Source organism: Hesperophylax consimilis, chromosome 14 (assembly GCF_061612785.1).
Source record: "Hesperophylax consimilis isolate HC1 chromosome 14, BYU_Hcon_1.0, whole genome shotgun sequence".
Taxonomy (NCBI): domain Eukaryota; kingdom Metazoa; phylum Arthropoda; class Insecta; order Trichoptera; family Limnephilidae; genus Hesperophylax; species Hesperophylax consimilis.
This window is the reverse complement of record NC_142849.1, coordinates 1,813,121-1,825,560: the sequence shown is the minus strand read 5'-3', so window position 1 is coordinate 1,825,560 and position 12,440 is coordinate 1,813,121. Positions and strand designations below refer to the sequence as shown.

At 32.1% G+C, this 12,440-nt stretch overlaps 1 long non-coding RNA gene across 1 annotated transcript; it reads left to right on the top strand.

Annotated features, from left to right (window-relative positions):
• Positions 1–10,085: 10,085 nt before the first annotated feature.
• Positions 10,086–11,064, top strand: LOC149417759 (uncharacterized). The gene is made up of 3 exons (XR_016303140.1): positions 10,086–10,277; positions 10,608–10,698; positions 10,803–11,064. It is a non-coding gene; the product is annotated as an uncharacterized LOC149417759 (long non-coding RNA).
• The last annotated feature ends 1,376 nt before the right edge of the window (positions 11,065–12,440 follow it).

Genomic DNA, 12,440 nt, shown 5'->3' with positions numbered 1-12,440 from the left:
ACCTTTAGTGAGACTGAGGTTTATGATATGTACTAATGGATGGATTATAAAGGGTTCAACTGTTTTTAGTATAGTTGAGGAAATTTTGTCATGATTGCACGAATGAGAGGGCTTTAACTGTCTAATGGTTTGAGAAATTTCATCGTAGTTGGTCGGGTTTAAGGTGAGTATATTATCTGTTTCACTGGCACATTGATTGATAATGTCGGCAAGGGCATTTTCATCGGTTGATGTCTTATTTAAAATCTTTGATGCTAGATTTTTACCGATATTGCAAAAGTATTCATTTATGTGATTGGTCACAGTGTCTGGATGGTCATTTAGGGAGGTGTCTTGGCCGTTGATGTTTAATTTATTGATTGGTTGTACTGGGTGATCAGTGTTAGATATTTCTTTGACGATATTCCAAATTTGTTTGTTATTATTACCGACTCTGGACAGTTTTTCTTTGTAGTAGTTTTCTTTTGTGGTTTTAATGATATTATTACATATATTTCTGTACTTTTTATAAAATATTTGGGCTTGAATGTCTGGATTATTGAGTAAGTTTTTGTGAAGCTTGTCCCGTTTTTTAATACAAAAAATTAGGCCATCTGTTATCCATGGTTTCAGTTTTTTATTTTTTGAATTATTCACATGGGATTCTTCAGTGACATCCTCAATATGTTGCAAGAGAGTTTCAGAGAAGGTATTAAAAGCAATGTCTACGTCTGTGGAGTTTAGAGTGGAGAGCCAATTTTCTAAAATAATTTTAGAAGTTAGTTTCTCGAGATTAATGTGTTTCTTTTTTATATTACTACGTGACGTTCCGGTAGTGGGTTTATTATGCATAAGACCAATTGCTATTGAGAAATGGTCCGTTATGGTTGATTGATATATAATTCCCTTTGCATTTTTTTTTGTTCGTAGAAATATGTGATCAATACATGAGTTACTAGTATCAGTTACTCTAGTAGGAGCATTAATATAAGAAATAAGCCCGTGTTGAGTCATGAGATTTTTATAGTCGAGAGTTTGTGATGCTTTTGGTTTAAGTAAATCTATGTTAATGTCACCGATCACCATTAGCTCTTCATTTGGTGTACAGTTAAATAAGGCCAAGTCTAAGGATTTAAGGAAGGATGAAATATTTTGGTGTTTAGGTGACCTGTATAGTGCAAGAATTGTGGTTTGGATGGTTTTTATTTTAGGGCAGTTGGCATTATCAATTATTAATTCAGAGATAATCGGGTCCAGCTCAGATTTTACATAGACAATTACTCCATCTGACTGTGTCTTATTATTTTGTGTATTGAAAACTGTAAATCCTGTAATGTTTTTGTGAGTGTAATTTGATTTGATCCAACATTCATTTAAAATTATTATGTCAAAAATATTATTCAAATCGGCAAGTGTTACAAGAAGGTCATTATAGTTCTTATCAATGCTTCGAATGTTTGTTGAGAATATTTTTAATCGTTTATAGGGTTTTAGAATATTTATGCACTTTGAGGCATCATTGGTTTCAGGAGAAATCACGTTACCGTGGTTTTCTATTTGTAGATTAATATCAATCATTTCGTTTGACTAGTACCAGCTAATTGTATCACGAGCATGTATGAAGAATATGGGTAAGTGTGATGAATAGATAAGAACAAGGTTAGTGAACAAAGATGTAATTAAAACAGAGTTAGAGCATTTCCAGTAACTTTCTTTCCAAGATTTAAATAGTTTTGAGGTAAATGTATTAAGTGTTGTCAAGAAACAACCGCAAATATTAATACTGGTGAGAAATATTCGTGTTAATAAAAGTGGTATTATTTGTTTATATGGTGAGAATGTCGAAAGATAGGGTAAAACATTAGAATTTGTGACAGTAGTTAAGTCAAAACTAGAGGAATCTGTTAAGGAAGGTATGAACACATTATTTTGGGTAAATACATTATTGATGATGGTGTAAATCATATAAAAACATGTGAGTAGGACAATACGTATGGAATGATCTACTGTTTTCTTATAGAATATTAAAGAGTCTTTAGTTTTTATCAAAATTAATAAACTATGGTAAGAGTAATTACAAGATAGATTAGCAATTTTTGCAGTAGTTATGCTGTTACAAGAAAGTACGAATATGTTAATTTGAATGGTTAATACATGGAAAATAGTTGTATGGATCATACAAAAACATGTTAGGAAAAAAATATTTACAGAATGATCTATTTTTTTCTTGAATAATGTTAAAAAATAATGTGTTTGGATGATAAGAAGTAAAATATGGTGAAAATGTTTAACAACAATATTAGCAGTGATTACAAAAATTATGTTCATACAAGAGAAATCTACTAAAGAAGGTAAGAATACATTATTTAGAGTATTTAAATTGTTAAGAGTGATACGAGACAAAGAGAAACTTGCAAGGAAAATAATATTTACGGAATGAACAAATTTTTCCTTAAAGGGTACTGAAAAAACTCGAGTTTCAAACAAAGGAGATAAAATATAGTAAGTAGCAAGATTAGCAATTATTACAATAATCGTTCTGTTACAAGATAAAAATACTAAAGACAGTAAAGATGCATTATTTTTTGTATATACTTTGTTACTAGAGATCCGGCACATATAAAAACTTGCGAAAAAAAAGATATCAGCCGAATGATTATTATTATTATGTAGCACAGTAAAGAATGAAATACCTTTTATCAACCGTCACAGTGATTGACGTTTTTGTCGATCGAGATCAAGGACATTTTTTATTGTGATGATTTTGGAGGTGTCCGTTTTTCTCAGCAGAATACGCCCCGAAGCCGTCCAGGAGTGTTTATAATCGTTTTCTTTTGAAAATTTTTTTGTTTGCGAAAGTAGATATTTTCCTTTTTGTGTCAGGTGTTCGGACACATAAATACGTTTGGCTTCTTGTGACAGTCCTAGGTCCGCTGTGTTTAGTTTATTTGTGGTGGTCGCAGTGGATTTTTTATATGCTTTAATTTTGTTAAGAAAATCATCACGTGATTTAATATTATTGAAAAACACTATTAATGATCTGGGATTCTTCTCGGACAGTTTCGGTCCTATCCTATGTATTTTCGTAATTTCAGATTGTAAGGGTAGTGCGGTATCTCCATAGTTAATAATTTTGGATATTTTTTTTAGTGTTTCAATATGATTTTCAGTGTTTGATTCTGGAATACCTCTTATATCGATATTGCATATTTGGTTTAGGTACTCCAGTCGGTCAATTTTGTCTTCTTGTTGGGATATGGTATTTTGTAGAATAGAATTACGCTTATTTAATTCCATCATATCAGTATTGACTGTTTTCTGTGATTGTTCAATGTCAATTATGCGCTTTCTTAAATCATCCTGTTGTTCCGATATAAATTGTATTGATTTAATAATTTCTTGATTTTGTAAGATTATCGATTCATATTTTTGGGCATATGAGTCTAGTTTTTTTTCAACAAATTCCATTATATCAGTTTTAAAATTTGATAGTTCATTAATAAATAATCCTGAAGTAAGAAGCCCATTGCCATCTGTGGTTGTAATTGATAAACTATCTGTCCCTTTTGGCTGGACGGGTGCAGTTTTTGGTGATTCACTCATCTGTTTACCTTGTTTGACGATAGATGGCTCTTCATCATTTAATAATAAAAAATCATTTTTTGTCATCTGCTTCAGTTTATTTTTTGGATGTTGAATGCATTTTTTACACTTCCATTGTGTATTTCTTGCACTTCGACGGGAGGATTCCACAATTTCCGCACAGCCGAGATGATAATTGCTTTCACAGAGACAACAGCATACAAAGTCTGATGGGGTGTCAATATTTCGTTGACATATGATGCACTGAGTATTCATTTTGGATGTTGTTATAAGCGAGATCTACGTAAAAAATGATTTTTAGATGATAGCTTTCAATATAAGATGGTAATCACTTTAGTTGACACTTGTTTACTTTATGACGGCCGGCATAGTCCAGTGGTAACGCATTGGACTGCCATTCCGAAGGTCGCGGGTTCGAACCCGGCGTGCGCAAATAAACTTTATTTGATTAATTTGTGTTATTTCACAATTAATTAATTAAAATAATATATAGTATATTTGCGGCACGTTCCAGAGTGGAAGATACTACCAGTATCGCCCTGGTGTAAGACCACCATTCAGAATTGAAACGTTGCTCCAAATGGCTTTAGCCGTGTTTAGTGACTAGATCTGAATAGCCAGGTACTTCCCCACCTTCCTCTTTCCCTTCCCCACTTACCTTCAGCCTCACAACATCCCCCAATTGGGGATGCCATAGTCTCACTGGCTCCAGACGGGAGCAGTTGGGACTCTTGTGAGGTATTCACTATAAAAAAAAAAAAAAAAAAATAACGGCAGAGTTTTTTTTTCCGAAAAGATTGACACTTGGTGACAGTTTTGTACTTGGGGTAAAAACAGTAAAAAACGCAACTCCGTGAGATAAGAATACACAGGTGTGATGCGCGATCCTCAATTTATTATAAATTAAAACTTTAAACTTGGTACACTATCTTTTTGTTTGTTGATTTTGTATTTGTTTAATGTGGACATAGAGAGACGTCAACACTAGACTGGGTGGGTATGTTGAATGAATTCATTGATTGATAGGAGATGATTGCGTAAGTCCTGGAAAACAAAATTAAATTGCATATTGATTACATAACTAGTAACCACTTCTATAATCATCAAAATATCGGTCACAGGATGGCTATTCTACGCTGCCACTACTAAAATACATATATCGTAATGTATAAAACAATTAACCTAAGTTACTTAGGTATCTGAAACTTACTAAAATTATTTAACTTACATTCGAAATTTGCTCTTCAAAAGCTTCTTGCGTTATTCTTTGTGATTTGTTTTTATTTTCCAACAAGGAAATGTCATTTACAAGGAAGTCATCGTGTTGATAATATATGGGCGTTGTTTGTTTGGAAGTTGAAGGTATATCTTCAATCTGAAACAAAAAGCGGGTATGTACACAAAGGGGAAAGAAAGGGTGAAGGGGTCAAGCTTTGTTTTTATTCCTTTGGAATTGCTTGACCCCCCCGGCAGTCGATTTATTCATTAATTACAGGAATTATTATTTTAAATACTATTATTTTTGTATCAAAATCGCGTCCGGTACAACTATTTCCAAATGGTTAGCCAAAAAAGGCCTAGGTAAACAATATGTCATCATTACTGCTGTTAAAAACTTACACTTATGACAGGTGGTTTAATAACATCCTTGAGCGCATTAATGTGTGCTGTAGGCAGTGCCCGGTGCCCTACAGTCGGAATCAATTCTTTAATATCATCTTGAGATATTATCAGGAGTGTTTTCGAGTCTATGGCTTGAGTCTGAAATAAAGAAAAAAAACGACGAGATAATACAAAAAATTTCAAAACAAAAAATAAAAATTTATTTTTCAAAGGAATGAAAATTATTCATTAAAAAAATGTATATTTATACAACAGCAGATACCGAACACCCTGTATCATGAATCAAGCGGAGATAAAATAGTTTTAATAATGAAATTATTTCATTTATATGAAAATTTCAAATGTAAACATTAACAATGGGTGGTCACCCTGTATTTAAAAAAAAATATCCCTCCCAAAAAAAAAACAACAGAATTCAATGTTCAAAATGTTATGTCCGAATTAATAATTTGCAATACACATTTATTAAAATATAATATATACGATTTCAAAGCTAGTTTGGTTGGTTCTAGTTTCTGGCTAGGGTAAAATTGTAACTTAGAAAATACTACAGTTTCAAACAACATTCGTTCAATACAAAATAATACTGGCGGAAACAAACAAAGAAATAAAGGCGCCCTTGAGGTGATTTTGCACAAAAACGGCGCTATACAAGTGATCCAATTATTATTTTTTTTTATATACCACTCTCTGTAACTTGTGTCATGACTCCTGACACAATCTTGGTTGTAGCGTCAACACGCACTCTTCAAACTAGGTACATAATAAATACAAATCTTCTAAATCTATTGCGTAGGTACTTGAGTCATGGAATAATGAAGGTGCCAGTTTCTAAATAAAATAGAATGGATATTATCATAATATATAATATCATAGTTCCATGATCTAAATTCTAAATCAATAAAAAAATGAAAAAAGAAAACTCACCTTTAAATGTTTCTATGTAAGCCTCCAGATTCCAAGAAATTAAATAATCCTCCACGGTTTTGTCTGCCATTATCACTAGGAACTAGGAACAGCGGTTAACATAAATTCAATTCAATTCAAAAATAAATTCGCAACGCGCGCAACGAACGTCAATTCACGTATGGTGCGAACTGTGGCGATCTGATAACTGCGTCGTAAATGAACACCTGTGCGATAAACAGATCTACCAAAGTTCGGGAGATTTTAACTAAAGTTTTGTTGCACTTTGCCTAAGTTTGTGCAAAGCAACTAATTGTTATGTAAAAATACCAAATTTAGATATTCCAACCTCAGTTTTGCTATATGAACAAAACATTTAACCAAACTAGATGTTTAGTTAAATTTAGCTAAATACTTTGGGAAGTAACACATAAACTTAAGTTACTAAAGTGAAATAGGTTTAGTAAATTACTTTAGCTTGATTAACCAAACCGATTATTTTGTTTAGGTAAGTATGCTTTTAGTGTGCTATTATTAAAGTTTAGTTGTAATAGCTCAAGCACATTTTACTAAACAACGACGGTATCTGCACATAAAGTATTTTAGGTAAAGTAGCTGAACTTTAGGCGATGGTTACACAACTTCAATTAGCTTAACACTTTAGCTAACTCATTTTTTTCAGTGTTCGCTCTTTATTAAAAAATAAAAAAAATAGTAAAAAGATATTGATTCTAAAACCATTTGTTTGTGATTCATTTCCTTCCGTCAAAAACATATTAGGTATGTCAGATCTGTCATTGAAATTAATTTACTTTCGAAAACTTATCATTATCTCAGTTTTAATGCGAAGTATTGATACGCTCAATTATAATATACTCCTCGTAATCATTAATTTTAGCGTTTAGCTTTGAACTTGTCTTTGTCAACCGTGTCTTGTTTGACTGACACAAGGTGACTCTTCTTAGCTGCTTCTAGCAATGGGTCATGACTCATTTTTATTAGAAATGAAGAACCTACAGACGACAAAAATATCAGCAAAGCTACGTAAACGTCTCCCGGCTCCCAGCTCCGACGTAAGCGTATGGATGATCGTACGGCTCTTCGTACCGGTATCCTACCTCATTACAAGAGAAAGATAATATTTATTTATTTATACGCCCATTGGGCTTTTAAATACATAGTTCATAAAAAAAATATTCCGAAAATTGTAAGTTCAAAATAGTAACAGTAATAATACAAATAACAATATCCATTTGACATATTATAACACCAAGTAAATAGTTAATGCATACAATAATTATTTGTAGTTATAAACCTGTTGTACAATTGTAAGAATATGCCTACTCCCAAGGTATACAAACGTAAATTAGTTAAAAATAAATGTAAAGTTTATATGTACATACTATTTGACATATAAAAGTAAGCAAAAAGCAAATGTAAAGATGATAGTTTGTAGGTATAAGCCTGTTGTAAGAAAATAAGAATATGCCTACTTCTAAGGTATAAAGACGAAAATTGTTTATAAAAATGTTAAGTTTATATGTACATACTAGGTAGTAGTTGTATTAACATAATATCTATTCGACACATATAGTGCATAAATTTATTCATTCGTTCAATGATCTATTCACGAACAGTTCGTAAATTGATAAATAAATAATCTCAATCTTGAGGAAATAATTAGATAAGAGGTGCAATAGCTAGATGTTTATTGTTTTTACTATAAGAGTCCTAATATATTGGTTTTAAATTTGGAAACCGATTGGAATCGATAGACATCGATTGAACTGTATTTGTTTCCAAGTGCATGAAGCCTTTGAATTGGAGAGTTTACGAAGTAATTATTAGCAAATTTGGTAACAAATTATAGAGCATTTTAACGGATATCGCGGGTAGGTATACGCAAATTAATTAAGCCCGTTAAGGCGACACAATACCCTGATAACGGGGATTTGCCCCGACGCTCACATTTTAATTATTCCTGATGAGCTTATTACTAAAATCTTAAATGTTTCTCGAGGGATTCGAAGGGATGCAAGTTATTTATATTTAAGATGAATAAAAACAGGACCTTACTATTAAATATATTATGTAAAACGATAAGTACATTATATTAAATGTAAAATGTTGTAAGATAAGCGGCAAGTACCAGATTTTATTTTTCTAGACGATGAATTAGTAACTTCCCGACGAATCCCTCAAAAAAGATTAGAGATTTTATTAATGTATTCATACGAATTAATTAAAATAAAAACACGCGCGAAAATTCAATTTCTGGCCAGATACACAAAAATCAACCGCCAGAACTTCAAAACTCTGGATTATGCGTAGTATATTTGTGTGCGCGTTGACAAGGAGTTACTACGTATTGATTCAGACGCCGTCAAAGTTCCGGCCTGTAAGGTTGTGTGTCGCCCGGCCCGTCGCTTCGGTCATTTCTTTTACGTATTTTATAATTTAATCAAACGATTACTTTGAAATCTATTAGTGAAATTTTCTGTTTTTTATAATTTAACTTCTTCCTCAAGTGAGTATATGTTTCACCAATATAAAAGAATACATTATATTTTTTTCAATTGTTTATTCTTAAAATGTGTACAGTGGTTATGTTTCAGATAAATTTGGACATTGTTAAAAAAATATGAAAACAGTTTATTTAGTAGAAGTTTTTTAATTCTTAAGTTTCTTTATTTTAATAGTTAAATATTACCTTAAATATTTTTTTTCGTAAAAAGTATTTCAAATATAATAATTATAAACAGTGTAGTTTCTTTTTACATATAAATTATATTATTTGGCTTTCAGTCACACCAATTTTTGGGCACGGAAAAATTGGAACTGATTGTGAAGAACTCAGACATGCTATAAATACCTAATATAATATTTTAACAAAAATTAAATGCGTAAATGTGTAGGCACTTGAGAAAAAAGATGACACTAAAGTATTGTCGTTATGTTATTATGTATCATTTCTAGCCCAAGTAGACTTTTTTACTATTAATCCGTTTTTTACGACACTTGGCGAGCTGGCTGGCAATCAGCGGCACAGAATGTTATAGAGTGGCCCCTTCACTAGAATCGTTTTCCTTTATTTACGCCCTACTGGGCTTTTACATAAATTTCTAATTATACAGTCATGTTAGTTGTAACAATGGTATATCTAATAAATTATGGTAAAATAAAAGGAGTTTTTTACTAAGGAGTGGTATTCTCTTATATTTCAATTAAGTGTTTGTGAAGAGTTCGTTTCATTACTAATACTCCAGGGCAATTAACGATTCGCGATCGTAATTATTCCGGTAGTCCCAATTTTTTTTATATATTTTATAAACTGGTCCCCTGATGTAAAATATGAATTTCCGACCTTGGCACACATGTGCTCGCGCCGCCATTTTGAAAAAAACCGGCCGAAATCGCTCCAAAATCTAGTTTTTCCAAAATATCTCATTCCTAATGCAAATTTCGGCCAAATTAGGTAGACAATTAAAGTAGAAAATAAAATTACTTACAACTTTTGAGAAGACAATTTTCTTCAATCTCTAATAGGTACCGAGGTAGAAAGTCATAAAGGTGCGTATATTTTTGAAAAAAACAAGTTTTTTGCGCGACTAGCTTTGGTTTTTTGTAAATATCTCGTTTCCAGTACAATTTTGTGAAAAAATTATTGATACTAATTTTGTAGAAAATAAAATTTCATAAAATAAATAGGTATTTAATTTATGTGTTTTAACTCTAATACGTATCCAAGCTCTAATCCACCAAAACCAGTTAAATTACCCAAAAACAAATTTTTGAAATTCGAAAGTTTTTTTTCCATAAAACAAAAACTCTACATCGAAAGTTTTTCTCCATACAGAAAATTAGACATATGTCACCTATAAAGTACCTAAAGTCATTCGAATATTAAAAAGAGTCATTAATCTTTTAAGTTTAGATTGTTAGATCATTTGTTGTAGATAGAATTGTGCAATTATCTCCCCAAGTTACTGCACTTACTTACGTTGAAATGATTTTCAAATTTAAGGTAAAATTGAACCAATTTATAATAAATCTCTTGGCTAATATATACTTACGTTTCAGTTAAATATGGGAAAACAGAAGACAAAAGGAGTTTTATCCCGAACAAAATTACGGCACCAAGGAAAATGTTTAGCGGAATGGAGAAGGTACTACTTAAATACACACATAAAAGTAGATCTTTGGGATACATTTTTTACAGAACATAATTGTACAATGTCAGCTTAAATAATTTTATATATATAGATATATACATATATACGCAGTCGATAAACTTCTGAGCATATTGAATTTGGAGTATAAGAAGTAAATTAATTTTGATTTCCGGTGACATATTTTTATTTTTACCGAAATGCAGTTTTTACACCAAATAAGCTCAGGAATCGTTGGTGAAAGTTTGTCGGGCATGTCTTAATACATCTCTAAATAATTAGGGAATAGAGACAGTTTAAATAATTAACAAGTATTTCTCATTTTAGGAAAAATTCCGCAAGACTTCATCCAGATAATATTGCAAATAATAAAGAAAATACGAGTATTGTGTTAAACGCTATACCGACACTCAACATGGTAATTTTTTCACAATTTCTGTAAATATAAAGTAAATAATATTAATTTTATATGATTAAATAAGCGCTCTAAAAAAATTAACAAAAACTGACATTATTTTTCAGCACGGACCAGAGATGAATGAACCTGAAAAGTTTTCACTATTTGCTGGCTCTAGTTCTTATGACACTAACGTGCATGCCGTTTCCAGCCCAAACCTTAAAGTAAGAACACTTTATTTTAAAACAAGACTAGCTCAGTTTGTAGAAACCAGCCACCGCAGATTTACCTTGAAGGCAGCCATTTGTTTGTTTTGCCAAATATAATATAATGACCGTACATATTTACATGCAAAGCTTCCAACAAATAGTCTTCTGACAGGATGTACAAGAGACTACACCAGATACAAACGCCTGGGATTCCTCAACTTTCGGGCTTAGCACTCATGATATTGAAGTTGATTCCTTCCCAATTTCATACGAGGTATGTAAAAGCAATATAAAGAGAAACATAGTTGAATAGAAAATTCTATTTTATATGTTTGAATGATGATCATTTTACGCTGAAGAAGTAATGTGAAAATATACTTTTTTTTCTTTTAGGTGGAAGTTTGTCAACCGTTCAAGACTGAGATGTTGATTGAAGGCCGTAGATTGGTTAACGTTGATATGTTTCTAAAAAAACTCAAAATATTTAGTCAACATTGCGAAAATTTTGGATGTAGTCTAAGAAATTTGGAAATAGTAAGCGAAAAAAGAACTGGTCTTATTTCTAAATTTACAATAAAATGCAATTTTTGCAATTATCAAAGCTTTCTTTCGACCGATGATGATTGTGCATCTTTGGATCTTAATAGATGTGCGGTGTCTGGGATTATGGCAATTGGTGGGGGACAGTACCAGTTGGAGGAGTTTTTAGCAGCAGTAGACATACCAACAATGTCTCCAAAACTGTATACGAAAATACATTCAGAAGTATCTGAAAAATGGCAGGAAACTTCTATCGATTGTATGGCGTTGGCAGCTGCTGAAGAAAGGGATGCAGCATTAAAAGAAGGAAGAGTCAACAAAAATGGAACCGCCATGATTGACGTGATTGCAGATGGATCCTGGGGTAAGAGATCATACCGAACAAACTATTCCTCTTTGTCAGGAGCAGCGGCAATTATTGGAAAGAAGTTTGGAAAGGTATTGTTTATGTCAGTTCGTAACAAATATTGTTGTATTTGCGCTCGAGCAGAAAAAAAAGCCACTGAACCTAAAGGACATGTATGTTTTAAAAATTACACCGGCTCTTCAAGCGGCATGGAGTCAGATATTCTTCTCGAGGGTTTTAGGGAATCGATTAAAGAATACAACTTAATTTATGCTCGGCTAGTATCAGATGGAGACTCCAGCACGTATTCCAAAATATTGCAGGCCCGACCTTACTTGGACAATACAGTGGAAAAGATCGAATGCAGAAATCACGTGTTACGTAACTTTTGTACAAAACTACGCTCTCTTGTCACTGACACAAAATATCCCAAGAATTTGAGAAAATTATTGAGCATTAGTAATATTATGTCTCTCCGTAAGGCTGTTACCTGTTCAATCAAATACAATAAAATTTCTAACATTCCCTTGTCGAAAAAAATCGAAAATTTGCATAAAGACATTATAAATTCACCCTATCACGTTTTCGGAAACCATGACAAGTGTAGAAATTATTTTTGTTCTGCGGAAAAGACGGGTGACTCCAGTTTATTGAAGATGCTTAAAGGA